General features: G+C 42.5%; 1 non-coding gene across 1 annotated transcript; it reads left to right on the forward strand.

The window, feature by feature from the left end:
• Window positions 1-6,265: 6,265 nt before the first annotated feature.
• On the forward strand, window positions 6,266-6,338 carry TRNAP-AGG. The gene has a single exon. It is a non-coding gene; the product is annotated as a tRNA-Pro (tRNA).
• The last annotated feature ends 5,042 nt before the right edge of the window (window positions 6,339-11,380 follow it).

Raw genomic sequence — 11,380 nt, forward strand, 5'->3', positions numbered from 1 at the left:
CTCTGTGTCATCCTTTGTTTCTCTTTTGGCTGCAACACAGCCCATTTCCCCCCAACCCAAAGGGGATGCAAGGATGCAACCACTTCAATGTCTCAATCTCCTTCTCCCTTTTGTCTGTCTCTGAAAACATCCTCCTCTGGATATTAGTACCTAAGCCTTGCAGTTTTTGAACCATGTGAGCCCAGCAGCAAAGGGAAGACTACTGCCAACCAGGCTTATTTACGAGAGGGTGCCTGATCCTATGGGTAGAAATGACCAAAAAACACAGCCAAGGCTTCATCCAAACTTAATGAAATGAATCAGCCAGAGTGGGTGAAACCATCTCAAGCCTTCCTTTCTGCCATTTACAACACCCAGTTAATCCATTTCACCTGGAAGAACGTTATCTGTCCTCTTTGCTGCACAACACACACCCCTCACCTTCAGGACCAATTCCCTCTCTCTGCTAGCCCTCTCAGCATCCCAATCTCACATCTACAAGAAGAAAATCAGCTGACTGAAGCCAGTGCCCAGTTATGGAATTGATTTTTCCACTCATATTTGAGTAAATACCCCTTTGGCCTTGTTTGTTCCTGGAGCAATTCAGGAGGGCACTAAGAGGCAGAGTAATTACCAAACTGGTTTCTCGGTGTTCATCTCTGTGGGTGGGGAAAGAAAACTCCTACAGTTAATCTGAGATGCTGTCTGGCTCCAGGACCCCGGGGTTGCAAACTCAGTGAGCTGAAGGAGAAGCCCACCTTTACACTGGGAGCAGAAGCAGAACTTAGGGCGCTCACGGAACAGGTGAGCCAGACGCCCCGACCTGGAAGCCACTTCTCCCAAACATGGAAGGACAGAGCCTGAGGAGTCTGAGCCCTGCACACGCACTCCTGTACCGCCTGCACAGAGAGGGCTGCTTTGTACAAGAAAAATCACTGTTTTTCAAAATATAAGTTGAATGTACATCATAGGAAAAAAAAAAAACTTATTTTCCAAAGGAGACACCACTTTTGTTCTTAATGGAGGTACTGGGGATTGAACCCAGGACTAAGTGTGTGCAAAGCATGCATTCTACCACTGAGCTATACCCACCCTCCAAAGGATACCTAGGAGATACATTTTTTTGTCTTTACTAAAATGCTGAAATAGATGTGTCTGTTACTGCTGCCTTACAAAATACACCTTAGGAAATTGCAGGCATCTAATTTTTTAAATAAATTAGAGATCCCCCCAAATGGACAGATTTGTTACAGCATAAATGGAAACATGGACTTTTTAAGGATTTTTTTTTTTTTTTGATGGGTTGAGGGACTTAACTCTCTGTTTTGACAGGATAGATCATTTAAAAAAAAATCCTATTTTCAGCTTGAAAAGCTGTATGTTCTCTAGTGAATATTACATCTATGGGGATATTCCTTGCTGTTTTTGGGCAGAACACTTGGAGTGACGGGAGAGAATTAAATGATTCTAGAGAGATTAAATCACAAAGTCAAATCTAAAAGTAGCCACTTCTCTGGCTTATACAGGAAAAGTATGAACCAACCACGGTCCCGTGGCCTCTCGCCCATCCTTTGCCTTCTAAAATGAGGGCGCTTGTACAGTCTCACTGAACTCCCTGGGATGACGGCTCTCTCAATTCTTGGTCAAGTTTCAAGATCAAGCCTTTACTTCAGGCTTCGTCTTTGCCCCAGCCCCTCATGCTGCAGCTCAGAGGTATAAAACCAATTAAGAAAATGAATCCCAAGGTGATGGATTTCTAGATCTGTTGGGCAAGGGTTTTTCTCCCCCTATTTCAAATGTGAGAGAGTTAAAAAAGAAAAAGAAAGGGAACTCACTCTTAGCCCCTTGGGGGAACACTGTTACAAAGAACAAATGTCAGCAGAGACACGTAAACTCGGCGCCTCCACACCTGGATGCTGCCTACACGACAGTGGTTTTATCCTTTCTGTGGACCACATATAAAATAAGGAAGGAAATGCACGATGTTGAAGTGAGACTCAAAGGGCACCCCAATTCCAGGACCTCTTATTTGGAGAAAATATACAGTTATATCTCCCCATACCCACCAATTCTTTAGCAGTCAAAGAGAAACAGATTACTTTCCATCTAGAAGCTGCTGTCAGAAAAGCCCTCATTTAAACTACTAATATATAAATATCCTCTCCCAGCCATAGTCAAATCCAGATCTCATCTTTGCAGGGCATAGTCAAAAAGATAAAATGAAAAATCTATTACTAATTAGACTGTTAAATTAAACTGCTTTAACTTTATTTTATGAGAGGCATAAAGTACATAAAGAGAAGATGCAAAGTGCTACCAATGACCTTTCGCGGCAACTTGCGGCCCACCTCGATGATTTTTGAACTGCTGGCCTGAAAACGCCTGGATTTGCTAACACCTTCTATTCCCTCTCTACCACTTCTAAACCTGAAGGATTTATTTTTAACAGTCCCTCACCCACATAATGACTTTAAAATTCCTGAGGTTCATACCTTAAAATATAGCTGGGAATTAGGAAATAATGTCAATTAATAGTAGAAGCTCAGAGGCACTAATGGAGTGAGCTAACCACTTCCTTCTGGAAAGCTGTCCTAAGTACACAGAAAAGTCTAAGCACCCCAGGATTTCTGTGCTCGAGCGAAGGGGTCAGCAACCTATGGGCCGCGGGCCAAATCCAGCCCACTTCCTATTTCTGTACAGCCACAAGCTATGAAGACTTTTTACATTTTTAAGTGGGTTTTAAAATCAAAAGAATTCTATTTTTTGACACATGAAAATTTTATTAAAGTCAAATTTCAGTGCCCATAAATAAAGTTTTGTGGAACACAGACACACTCACTCATTCCATTTTACCCGTGGCTGCTTCCACTCTACAACGGCAGGGTTGGGTAGTTGCCACAGAGACTATGTGGCCCCAAAAGCCTAAAATATTTACTATCTGGCCCTTTACAGAAAAAAAACATGCCAAGCATGGCTTCCCAAGTAGCTTTGCTATAAGCACAGACAAGAGGAAATTGGGTGTCACTTGTTCCAGTGAGAAATGGAATGTCAGGGGAAAAAAGTGTAGGACATTTAGTTCTGTTAAGGGAACAACCACGTTAATAGCACAGGACAGGGGAGTAAATCAGCTCCCACATCTGACATCAGCTTATTCTGCATTATTATATAAGTTGTTAACTTTGATACCTTTATATATTTGTACAGTAGAGCCAAGTGACGGTTGGGTTTCCCAGCTCATTTGGCATTATCAGATGTTCCACTGTGTGTGCTGCATCGATGAAGCCTCAACTGCAGCACCCCCGACAAAGGCTGGCTACCCACTGGTTACATGGATTTTATCTTCCAGGATATTTCTCTTCCCGATATATTTTTTTAAGTCTGTGATATGCTCTAGAACAAGCCACGTTCATGAAGAGCATTTCCTCTCTTTAGACAATGAAAGATGTGTGCCTCTTGTGGCCACATTTAGTCTGTGTCTCTCAGACACCCTTCTTGACACCCATGTCCAGTCCAAGTTTCTGCCTCCTAAGTTGACTTCCTGTATTACATGTTTATTTACATTTTTTATTCCTGTTTTCTCATTTCCCTCTTTTCCTCTGACTTTCCGTCCTTTCTTTCTCTCTCCCTGTAAGCCCAGATTTTGGAATTGGATAGACCACAGTTTCAATCCCAGCACTGTCACCAGTAGCTGTGCTTCCATAGGCAAGTCACAAAGCCTCTCTGAGCCTATTTCCTCACCTCTAAATTGGAGATAAGAGTAGCATCCTTGAATATATCTGAACTTTTTGACGGTATGTTAGGCATGCAGCATGTTCTCAATAAATGGTATCCGAATGAATGGATGAATGCAGATACATATTGGTGCAGGTAAAGATACAGGTTTATTTATTCCTGTGTTACTTGTACATTACACTCTTTAGGAGAGTGATAAACACACAGAAAGAGCTCAATAAACACTTGAGTGAACTTACATTTACTTATCCACCCCTACAGTGAGCACTTTTCAAGCACCAACACATGATCAGCTCTATGTTACCAATATAGAGCCTTAAAAGGAAGTAGAGTACACACACAAGGATTTCTACTTTATCCGGGAGCAGTATGTATCTACATGACCCAGATCTAGGTCACAAGGTGACATATCAGAAAGTGTTTATTGTCACATCTGGCACACAATTAGCATTCAATATATTCTGGCTGAATTGCTCCAAAATCTAAACCGGAAATAACAAACTGCAAACAATATTAAAAAAAAAAATTGTAGGGGAGGTGCAAAACGTAGGATAAAATGAGTCAGGAAGAATGCTTTAGAGGGGGAGACGTGGCTTCCTGGAGGAAGTCTGGAGTGTGAGTTGCTGGAAATAAAGCAGAGGAGCATCACAAACAGGGCCAGCATGATGGATCAGAGTGGCTACACTGAGGTGTCAGGGGTGTGATGCAGTGGAAGGAGCATGGCTTTGACATCAGACAGACATGGGTCAGATTTTGATTCCCCCACTTACTAGCTGCATAAACTTAGGGAAACTACCTAGCCTCCTGAATTGTTGTTAATAAAAGACTAATAGAGCCTACTTTACACCATTATTGACACATACAAATGTCAAGAATTTTAGCAGTTGCTATAGTACCATTTAACACTCGAGAATATTGTAGGAGAGCCTTGAATTAAAGATGGAAGCCTTCAGTTTTAAGCCTTTGTAAATTCAGCATCTTTCACGAGGAACACCTGCCATGCAAATACTAGTGATCGTCAGGGTTTTGTCCTTGACCTTCCTCTCATCTCATGGTTGGCCAACCTTCCTTGGATGATATCAGCTGGTCCAGTCTCACTGAAGCTGTACAAAAGGTTAGCTACCCAGACAAACATCTGGGAGTCATTAATGCCTCCTGTTCCTTCCTCACCAAGTCCCTTGCCTTCCCAAAGTAGTCAATCAATTCTTCTGTCAATTCAACCTCCTTAATAGCTTTTGTATTTCCTCCCTTTTCTACATCCTCACTGTCACCTAACTTAAGTCCTCATCACCTCTTCCATCATGTACATAACTTTCCTCCCTGCCTCTGTCCTGCCCAGATGTACAGTCATTCTCCTCACTGTGGGAAGTTTTCCTCAAAAATAAACCTGGCCATGCTACTCTCCCACTTAAAATCCCTCAACAGCTTTCCACTACCTTCCGAGGAAAGTCTAAACTTTAGTGTGAAAAACAAGCAGTTCCATGGTCTTGTCCTTTTCAGGATTCCACTGCCTTTTCACACATGTGCCTAGATACTCACGTAGATAAACACACACACACACACACACACACACACACACACACACACACACAATCACGTACTGACCTGCTTGCAGTTCCCCAAGTACACCATGCTCTCTCTCTCTCAAATCCTTTCTTTTCTCTTGCTAAAACACTCTTTGGTAAAACACTCTTTGTTACCCTCCTTAGCTTGATTAACACTCACAAATTCTTCAGAACTCAGGGTAGATGTCACCTGCTATGGGAAACCGTTCCTCACATCCTCCCACCTTCCACATCAAGTTGGGAGACCCCACCAGGAATCCCCACCCACCCTCTGTATAAATGATACTTCATCAGGTGTTTGCCAATCTTTTCCTTCATCTCCACTATTCAGTGTATGCCCTGAAGACAGAGGCTGTGTCTTCATCTTTGAATCTCTGGGGAAAGTGTGTAAATGGAGTACATGGTGGGGCCCCATAGTTGATGGGTAGCTGGATGGAGAGGTGGTGGTTTGAACGGCTGAATGATGAGAATTCAGAGATAGGCAGCTATTCAAAAGCCCTTAGAGGAGCTATTTTTGAGGTCTTGGTAGACCATTTGGAGGAGAATTACAGTAAAATGGGAATGTAGTTTGATACAGCCATTATGGAAAACAGTATGGAGATTCCTCAAAAAACTAAAAATAAACCTACCATATGATCCAGTAATCCCACTTCTGGGTATATATCCAGAAGGAACCTTAATTCAAAAAGTCACATGCACCCCAATGTTCATAGCAGCACTATATACAATAGCCAAGACATGGAAGCAACCTAAATGTCCATTGACAGATGACTAGAAAAAGAAGTTGTGGTATATTTATACAATGGAATACTTCTCATCCATAAAAAAGAATAAAATATCACCATTTGCAGCAACATAGATGGACCTAGAGATTGTCATTCTAAGTGAAGTAAGCCAGAAAGAGAAAGAAAAATACCATATGATATTACTCATATGGAATCTAAAAGAGAGAGAGAGAGAATTACAGTAAAAATGAAAGAAGACTTAGGGAGGGTGTAGCTCAAGTGGTAAAGCACATGCTTAGGATGCATGAGGTCCTGGGTTCAATCCCCAGTACCTCCTCTAAAAATAAATAAACCTGATTACCTCCACCACCTCCCATCAAAATAAAATAATTAAATAATATGTTGATAAATAAATAAAATATTAAAAAAAAGAAAGAAGACTTAGGTCAGGGTTTTGAGGGATGATATAGAAGAGTGAAAGCAAGAATCACTGACAAATGATATAAACAGAAGTCAGGGAGGCGCCGGAATGGTTCTTATATATGACTAGCCACAATGTGAACACGTGCAGGCCTCTGTGCCACAGAGGACATTTTAAGAAATCTGACCTGCTCACCTATTGAAGGAGTGAAAACTGAATCAACCTAAATATCTACCGACAGGAATGGGTAAGTAAATCATGATGTATCCACATCATAGCCAATCATTTACCTATTTACATATTATAATTACAAAGAATGTGTGTCAACATTTAAATAAAAACTGCTTATAATACCAAGTTCAAAAGAAAGCTAGGAAAGCCAAGACAGTGTCAAGTTAGGAAATCTAGAGGAGAGAGACAGCCAGGGAGAGGGGGCATCAGTGCAGCAATGAGACAGATGGGGCAGGCGATGAGGACTTTGGGGATCCCCTACTCTAGACTGACCCCAGGTTGTTTCACAATAGTTTCCTGTGTATCCACGTCGGCCCTTCTCTGAAATCACCTGTCAAGTTCATGGCCAGTACAGAGCCTGACACAGGTGCTCAGTACCCTTCTCAAGGTGCCGTGATGTCCTTCACTCAATCGACTCGTTCACGGCCATCTTTACCAGTGCTCTCTCACTCCCTACTTTTGAGATGGGGTTAGCATTGCCCTCATTTCACAAAATCACACAAGAGTTAAAGGATTTACTTCCATTAGACACAGAGCACCCCCTGATCCAGAGTCCTGGCCTGTGTCTTGTCAACTGAGCTGTTCTTTTTACTTCTTTAGTAAGTATGGTTAATTGTTTGATGTTTTTATAATTACTGTTGTTCTGTATTTTCCCTCTAGGTATCAACTGTGCTCTTACCAGTTGTCTGTGCCTCTAGGGCTGAAGCTATGGCTTTTTAAAAACTTTTTTTCAGTGGTGTCAAGCTGAGTGTCACACCCTTATCGATTGTTTGAGGCTAATGAGAGGAGACGCCCTTTATTCATTGCTCTTTTTGAACATTTCTTGCAGGGATGCACTAGCTCTTGGAAGCCAGTTCTAAGAGACATTGGGAAGACTGGTGGCTGTGAGTCACAGAGTGGAGAAGGGTCCCCACTGCCCTCCCTCCCACAGACAAACGGGACAGGAGGCATGCAGTGCTGACACACAGGACGCTCAGAAAGAAGACCCAGACGTTTCCCTGAATTAAAAGGCCTTCTAACAATATAGGGCTTGGAATAGAAGCATGCAGTAGTCTTGAGAGGCAATTTTCTTCAGTGGATAGTATGGTACAATAGAAAAAGAAATATCTGGTTTTTGTCTTGGGCAGTTCCTTGCACACAGCTCCTAAAACCCTTAAAGTCTCTAGAGTGGTAAGTGTCTTTGATATGCTAATGAGCTGGCTCTTGGTGATGTGCTCTAGACAGCTTCAGACGGGGGCTGTCACCAGAAAGGCCAGTCCTTTCAGCCTCGCTCTGGACCTCTGAGGAAGGGAGAGGGGCTGGAGACTGAGTTAATCACAAAGGCCCAGTGATTTCATCAGTCGTGCCTATAAAAGGGAACCTACATAAAAACCCCTAAATGGTGAGATTTAGAGAGATTCTGGGCTGGCGGACATACAGAGGTGCTCGGAGAGTTGCACACTCAGAAAGAGAATGGAGGCTCCATGCACCCTGCCCCACACGTCCCCCAAGTCCCAGGCTGTTCCTGTGTCCTTTATCATAAAGCAATGACAGCAAGTAAAGCACTTGCTTTACCCAAAAGCAAGTAAAACTTTCCTGAGTTCTGTGAGTCTAGGGAATTATCACACTTAAAGGAGGGTCATGGGAATTCCTGAATTTACAGTCAGTTGGTCAGAAGTACTGGGAATTGGGATGCGCATCCGAAGGTCAGAAGCAAGGAGAGTTAAGGGACTGAGCCCTTAACCAGTGAGGTCTGTGCTGACCACAGAGAGTGTCAAAACTGATCTGAACTGAATTGCTGGGCATCCAGATGGTGCAGGAGGACAGGAGAACTGGTTTTTGGTGTGAAAACCTGCACACGTTTGGTGTCACAAGTGTTGTGCATAAAACCTGTTGAGGTAGTTCGGGGGTCAGAACAGTGGGACAGCTAGGATCTTAGAAAGCCAGGAGCTCCTATCTTCCCGTTGTCAGGCAGAGAACCCGAGGCACAGGAGGGTGAGCGAACACCCCACAGTGTCAGCGGGGCACAGCCCAGCTGGCATCTGGAGGTCACTATTTCTCATGAACAACTTTTACCCTCTACCCCACTGTAGAGGAGGATTGGTGAACCCAGAGAGCAAATGGGCATGTGCCCTGTGGCCCAGGGAGTAGCCTGCCTTTTGCCAAGGATTCCCAAGGATGTTCTGATGGTTCTCATGAAGTCAGTTTAATCCTAGATACTCCTCTCAACTAAACATCATCATCTAACATCACAGTAAAGGTCCCAGAAATTAATTAATAATTGAGAAATTAAACAATAAAAACCTACCAAGAATGAAAAAGACTTAGAAATATAGGCATTACCACGGAGGGAGATCTGTGTTTCCAAAGAGTTAGAAGCGTAAACACAGATCTCACGTGAAATTTGCCAAAGGGCAGAGCCACATTTGTGCTGCTCTCCAAAACTGGTCCTCCAGGATCGTACATAGATTTGCCTTCTCTCTGGGCAGCTGAGTCGCTGGTGCCCCGCTTTGTGTGGTTTCTCAGTGTATAGTCTCTCACACAACAACTTACTGTCATACTACGGACGTCATTCTGTTAGAAGAGTCTTGGAATTCAACATGCAGATGTCGCTCGCTATCTGAAGCAGTGCTGTTTCTAAACAAGGTCATACTTTACTAAATCCAGGGCTTTCCAAATTTCCCTTTGGACAAAATTAAAATTTCTCAAAATCACCAAAGTTACAGAGCTGCCAAGGGACCAATTCGTATATATTGCTGCATGCTGACAACATAATGTCCATGTCCTGAATTTAGTCTTCAAATAAATGAAGGGGTCAGTTTGGGCCTGACTTTTGTGGGTTCAGATGCTCCCCACTGGTAGTACATGACTGTTAGGAAATCCACTGAGAACTGGTTTAGCTTTTCCCAAGCGTAACACATGACATTGGAAACCAGTTAACCACATAGACGCTTGGCACTGGACAAATGCAACTTGTTTTTCTATATTGTATGATTTTCTATTCATACGCACTTGAGTATATAAGTAGGTGTGCGTGTATCTGAGTGGGAGAGAATGAGGGACAGACAGAGACAGACAGAGATTATTGAGATACTATGGGCCTTCTACATTTTGTTTTCCTCTCCTGGAATAGAAAAGTTCTCCCTTGACCGTTTGGCATATCATTTTGTTGCTGCTGCAGTAGTTTCTTGGGTCTCCAAATGATTTTTGGTAGAGGTGGTAGATGTCAACTGTACGTGAGCAGTAAAAACAGCCCCATGGCCAGCCTGCATTGCACTGCTAAGCCACACTCGGCAATCTCTTGTTCATGGTGTTACTTCCTTTTGATGCTTTGCAGTCACATGGTTGCGTGTGCCTCTCATGCCTTGTGGCTTTGTGTACTGCATTTTGGGTCTCGGCATGGCTGAAACCCGCCCCAGGGAGGAAGTCCACTGGACTATTAGAGGCGGAATGGTTCATACTGGGCACAAGGACTTCTGTGTAAGGGCTTTGGCAGGTCATTGCTGGATCCTTTCCCAATAAATGCATCCAAATCTGCCCAATACACTGCTGAGCAATGTGCCAACCTGTCTTAAAGCTCCGGTAGATGCCCAGTGCCTGTTGCTGGTGGCTGCTGGCTTGTCCAGCCATTCTTTCGTGAGGCTCCAGGGCATTGACTAAAAACAGTGGCTTTTGAACTTGTCATAATTAGGAGAACATGGCATTTTTTTTTCCATACAAAAAGAGCTCACATTAGGTCGTCTGTTCTTCAGTCATCTCAAATATTGGTATGAATTCCATTCACACAAGCTGTGTCCTTTTAAAACCAGGAAGGCACCCCAGCAAGCATCAAATAATCCCCCAAAGTATTTTTAATGGATATGATGTGTTAAGGCACACACATGAAATTAAAATATCATAAGCCAGGCCTGTAGCTCTTTGTACTTTATAGAATAACTCAATAGTGGTTTACAGTTGTGTGATGTGATTTGTGACACATTTAAATGACAGCACGGAAGAGAATGTTCTCTCCACTAGGTTTGAAGACGGAGATATTGAGCATGTGTGTACTCACCAGCTGACTTCACTTAAGTTGCTGGGCTTCGGCGAACCTCAGTTTCCTTTTTGACATTCTGAATGATCCGGTGCCCTGTACACCATAGGATTCCTATGGGAATAGAATGGGATAACATTGGAGAATGCATTTAATGAAACACTAAAAAAAAATTAATGTATGCTTATCATCATCACCATTATCATTATCATCATCATCATCATCTTATTTCCAAGCAGGTATTTCTAATTCAAATATTAAAAATAGTTTTTTTCTTAAATATCACTGTCATAATGGAAACTGATATCCCTTTTGTTCTTAAGGCCTAAGAATAAAAGGTGACAGGTGATCCTAAAGTCGAAAAACTAGAATTTATTTCTCTGAAGGGCATGTTGAGCTTAGGGTTATTCTGAATAGAATAATGTAAAAAAAAATCACATTACCATTTCTTATTACCTATTATTTTAAGCAGTGCTACTTCCCCAGGGTCTACACTTTCCCCCCCCCCCTTCCCTATTAATGGTAAGCACTGGGAGTCTACACTAGTGCTTTCTAGTCACTGAACTGTCAGTACATTTCTTGCTAAAATACATGCCACTGGATTATCTCTTCATACACATAAGCCAGTTCATGAATTCAGTGGAAGGAGGGTAGTGAATTCATTTAAGCCACCAGAATTTTTTGTCTTTCCTCTATGCTTTTTCCCTTTTATTTT

Source organism: Camelus ferus, chromosome 15 (assembly GCF_009834535.1).
Source record: "Camelus ferus isolate YT-003-E chromosome 15, BCGSAC_Cfer_1.0, whole genome shotgun sequence".
NCBI lineage: Eukaryota > Metazoa > Chordata > Mammalia > Artiodactyla > Camelidae > Camelus > Camelus ferus.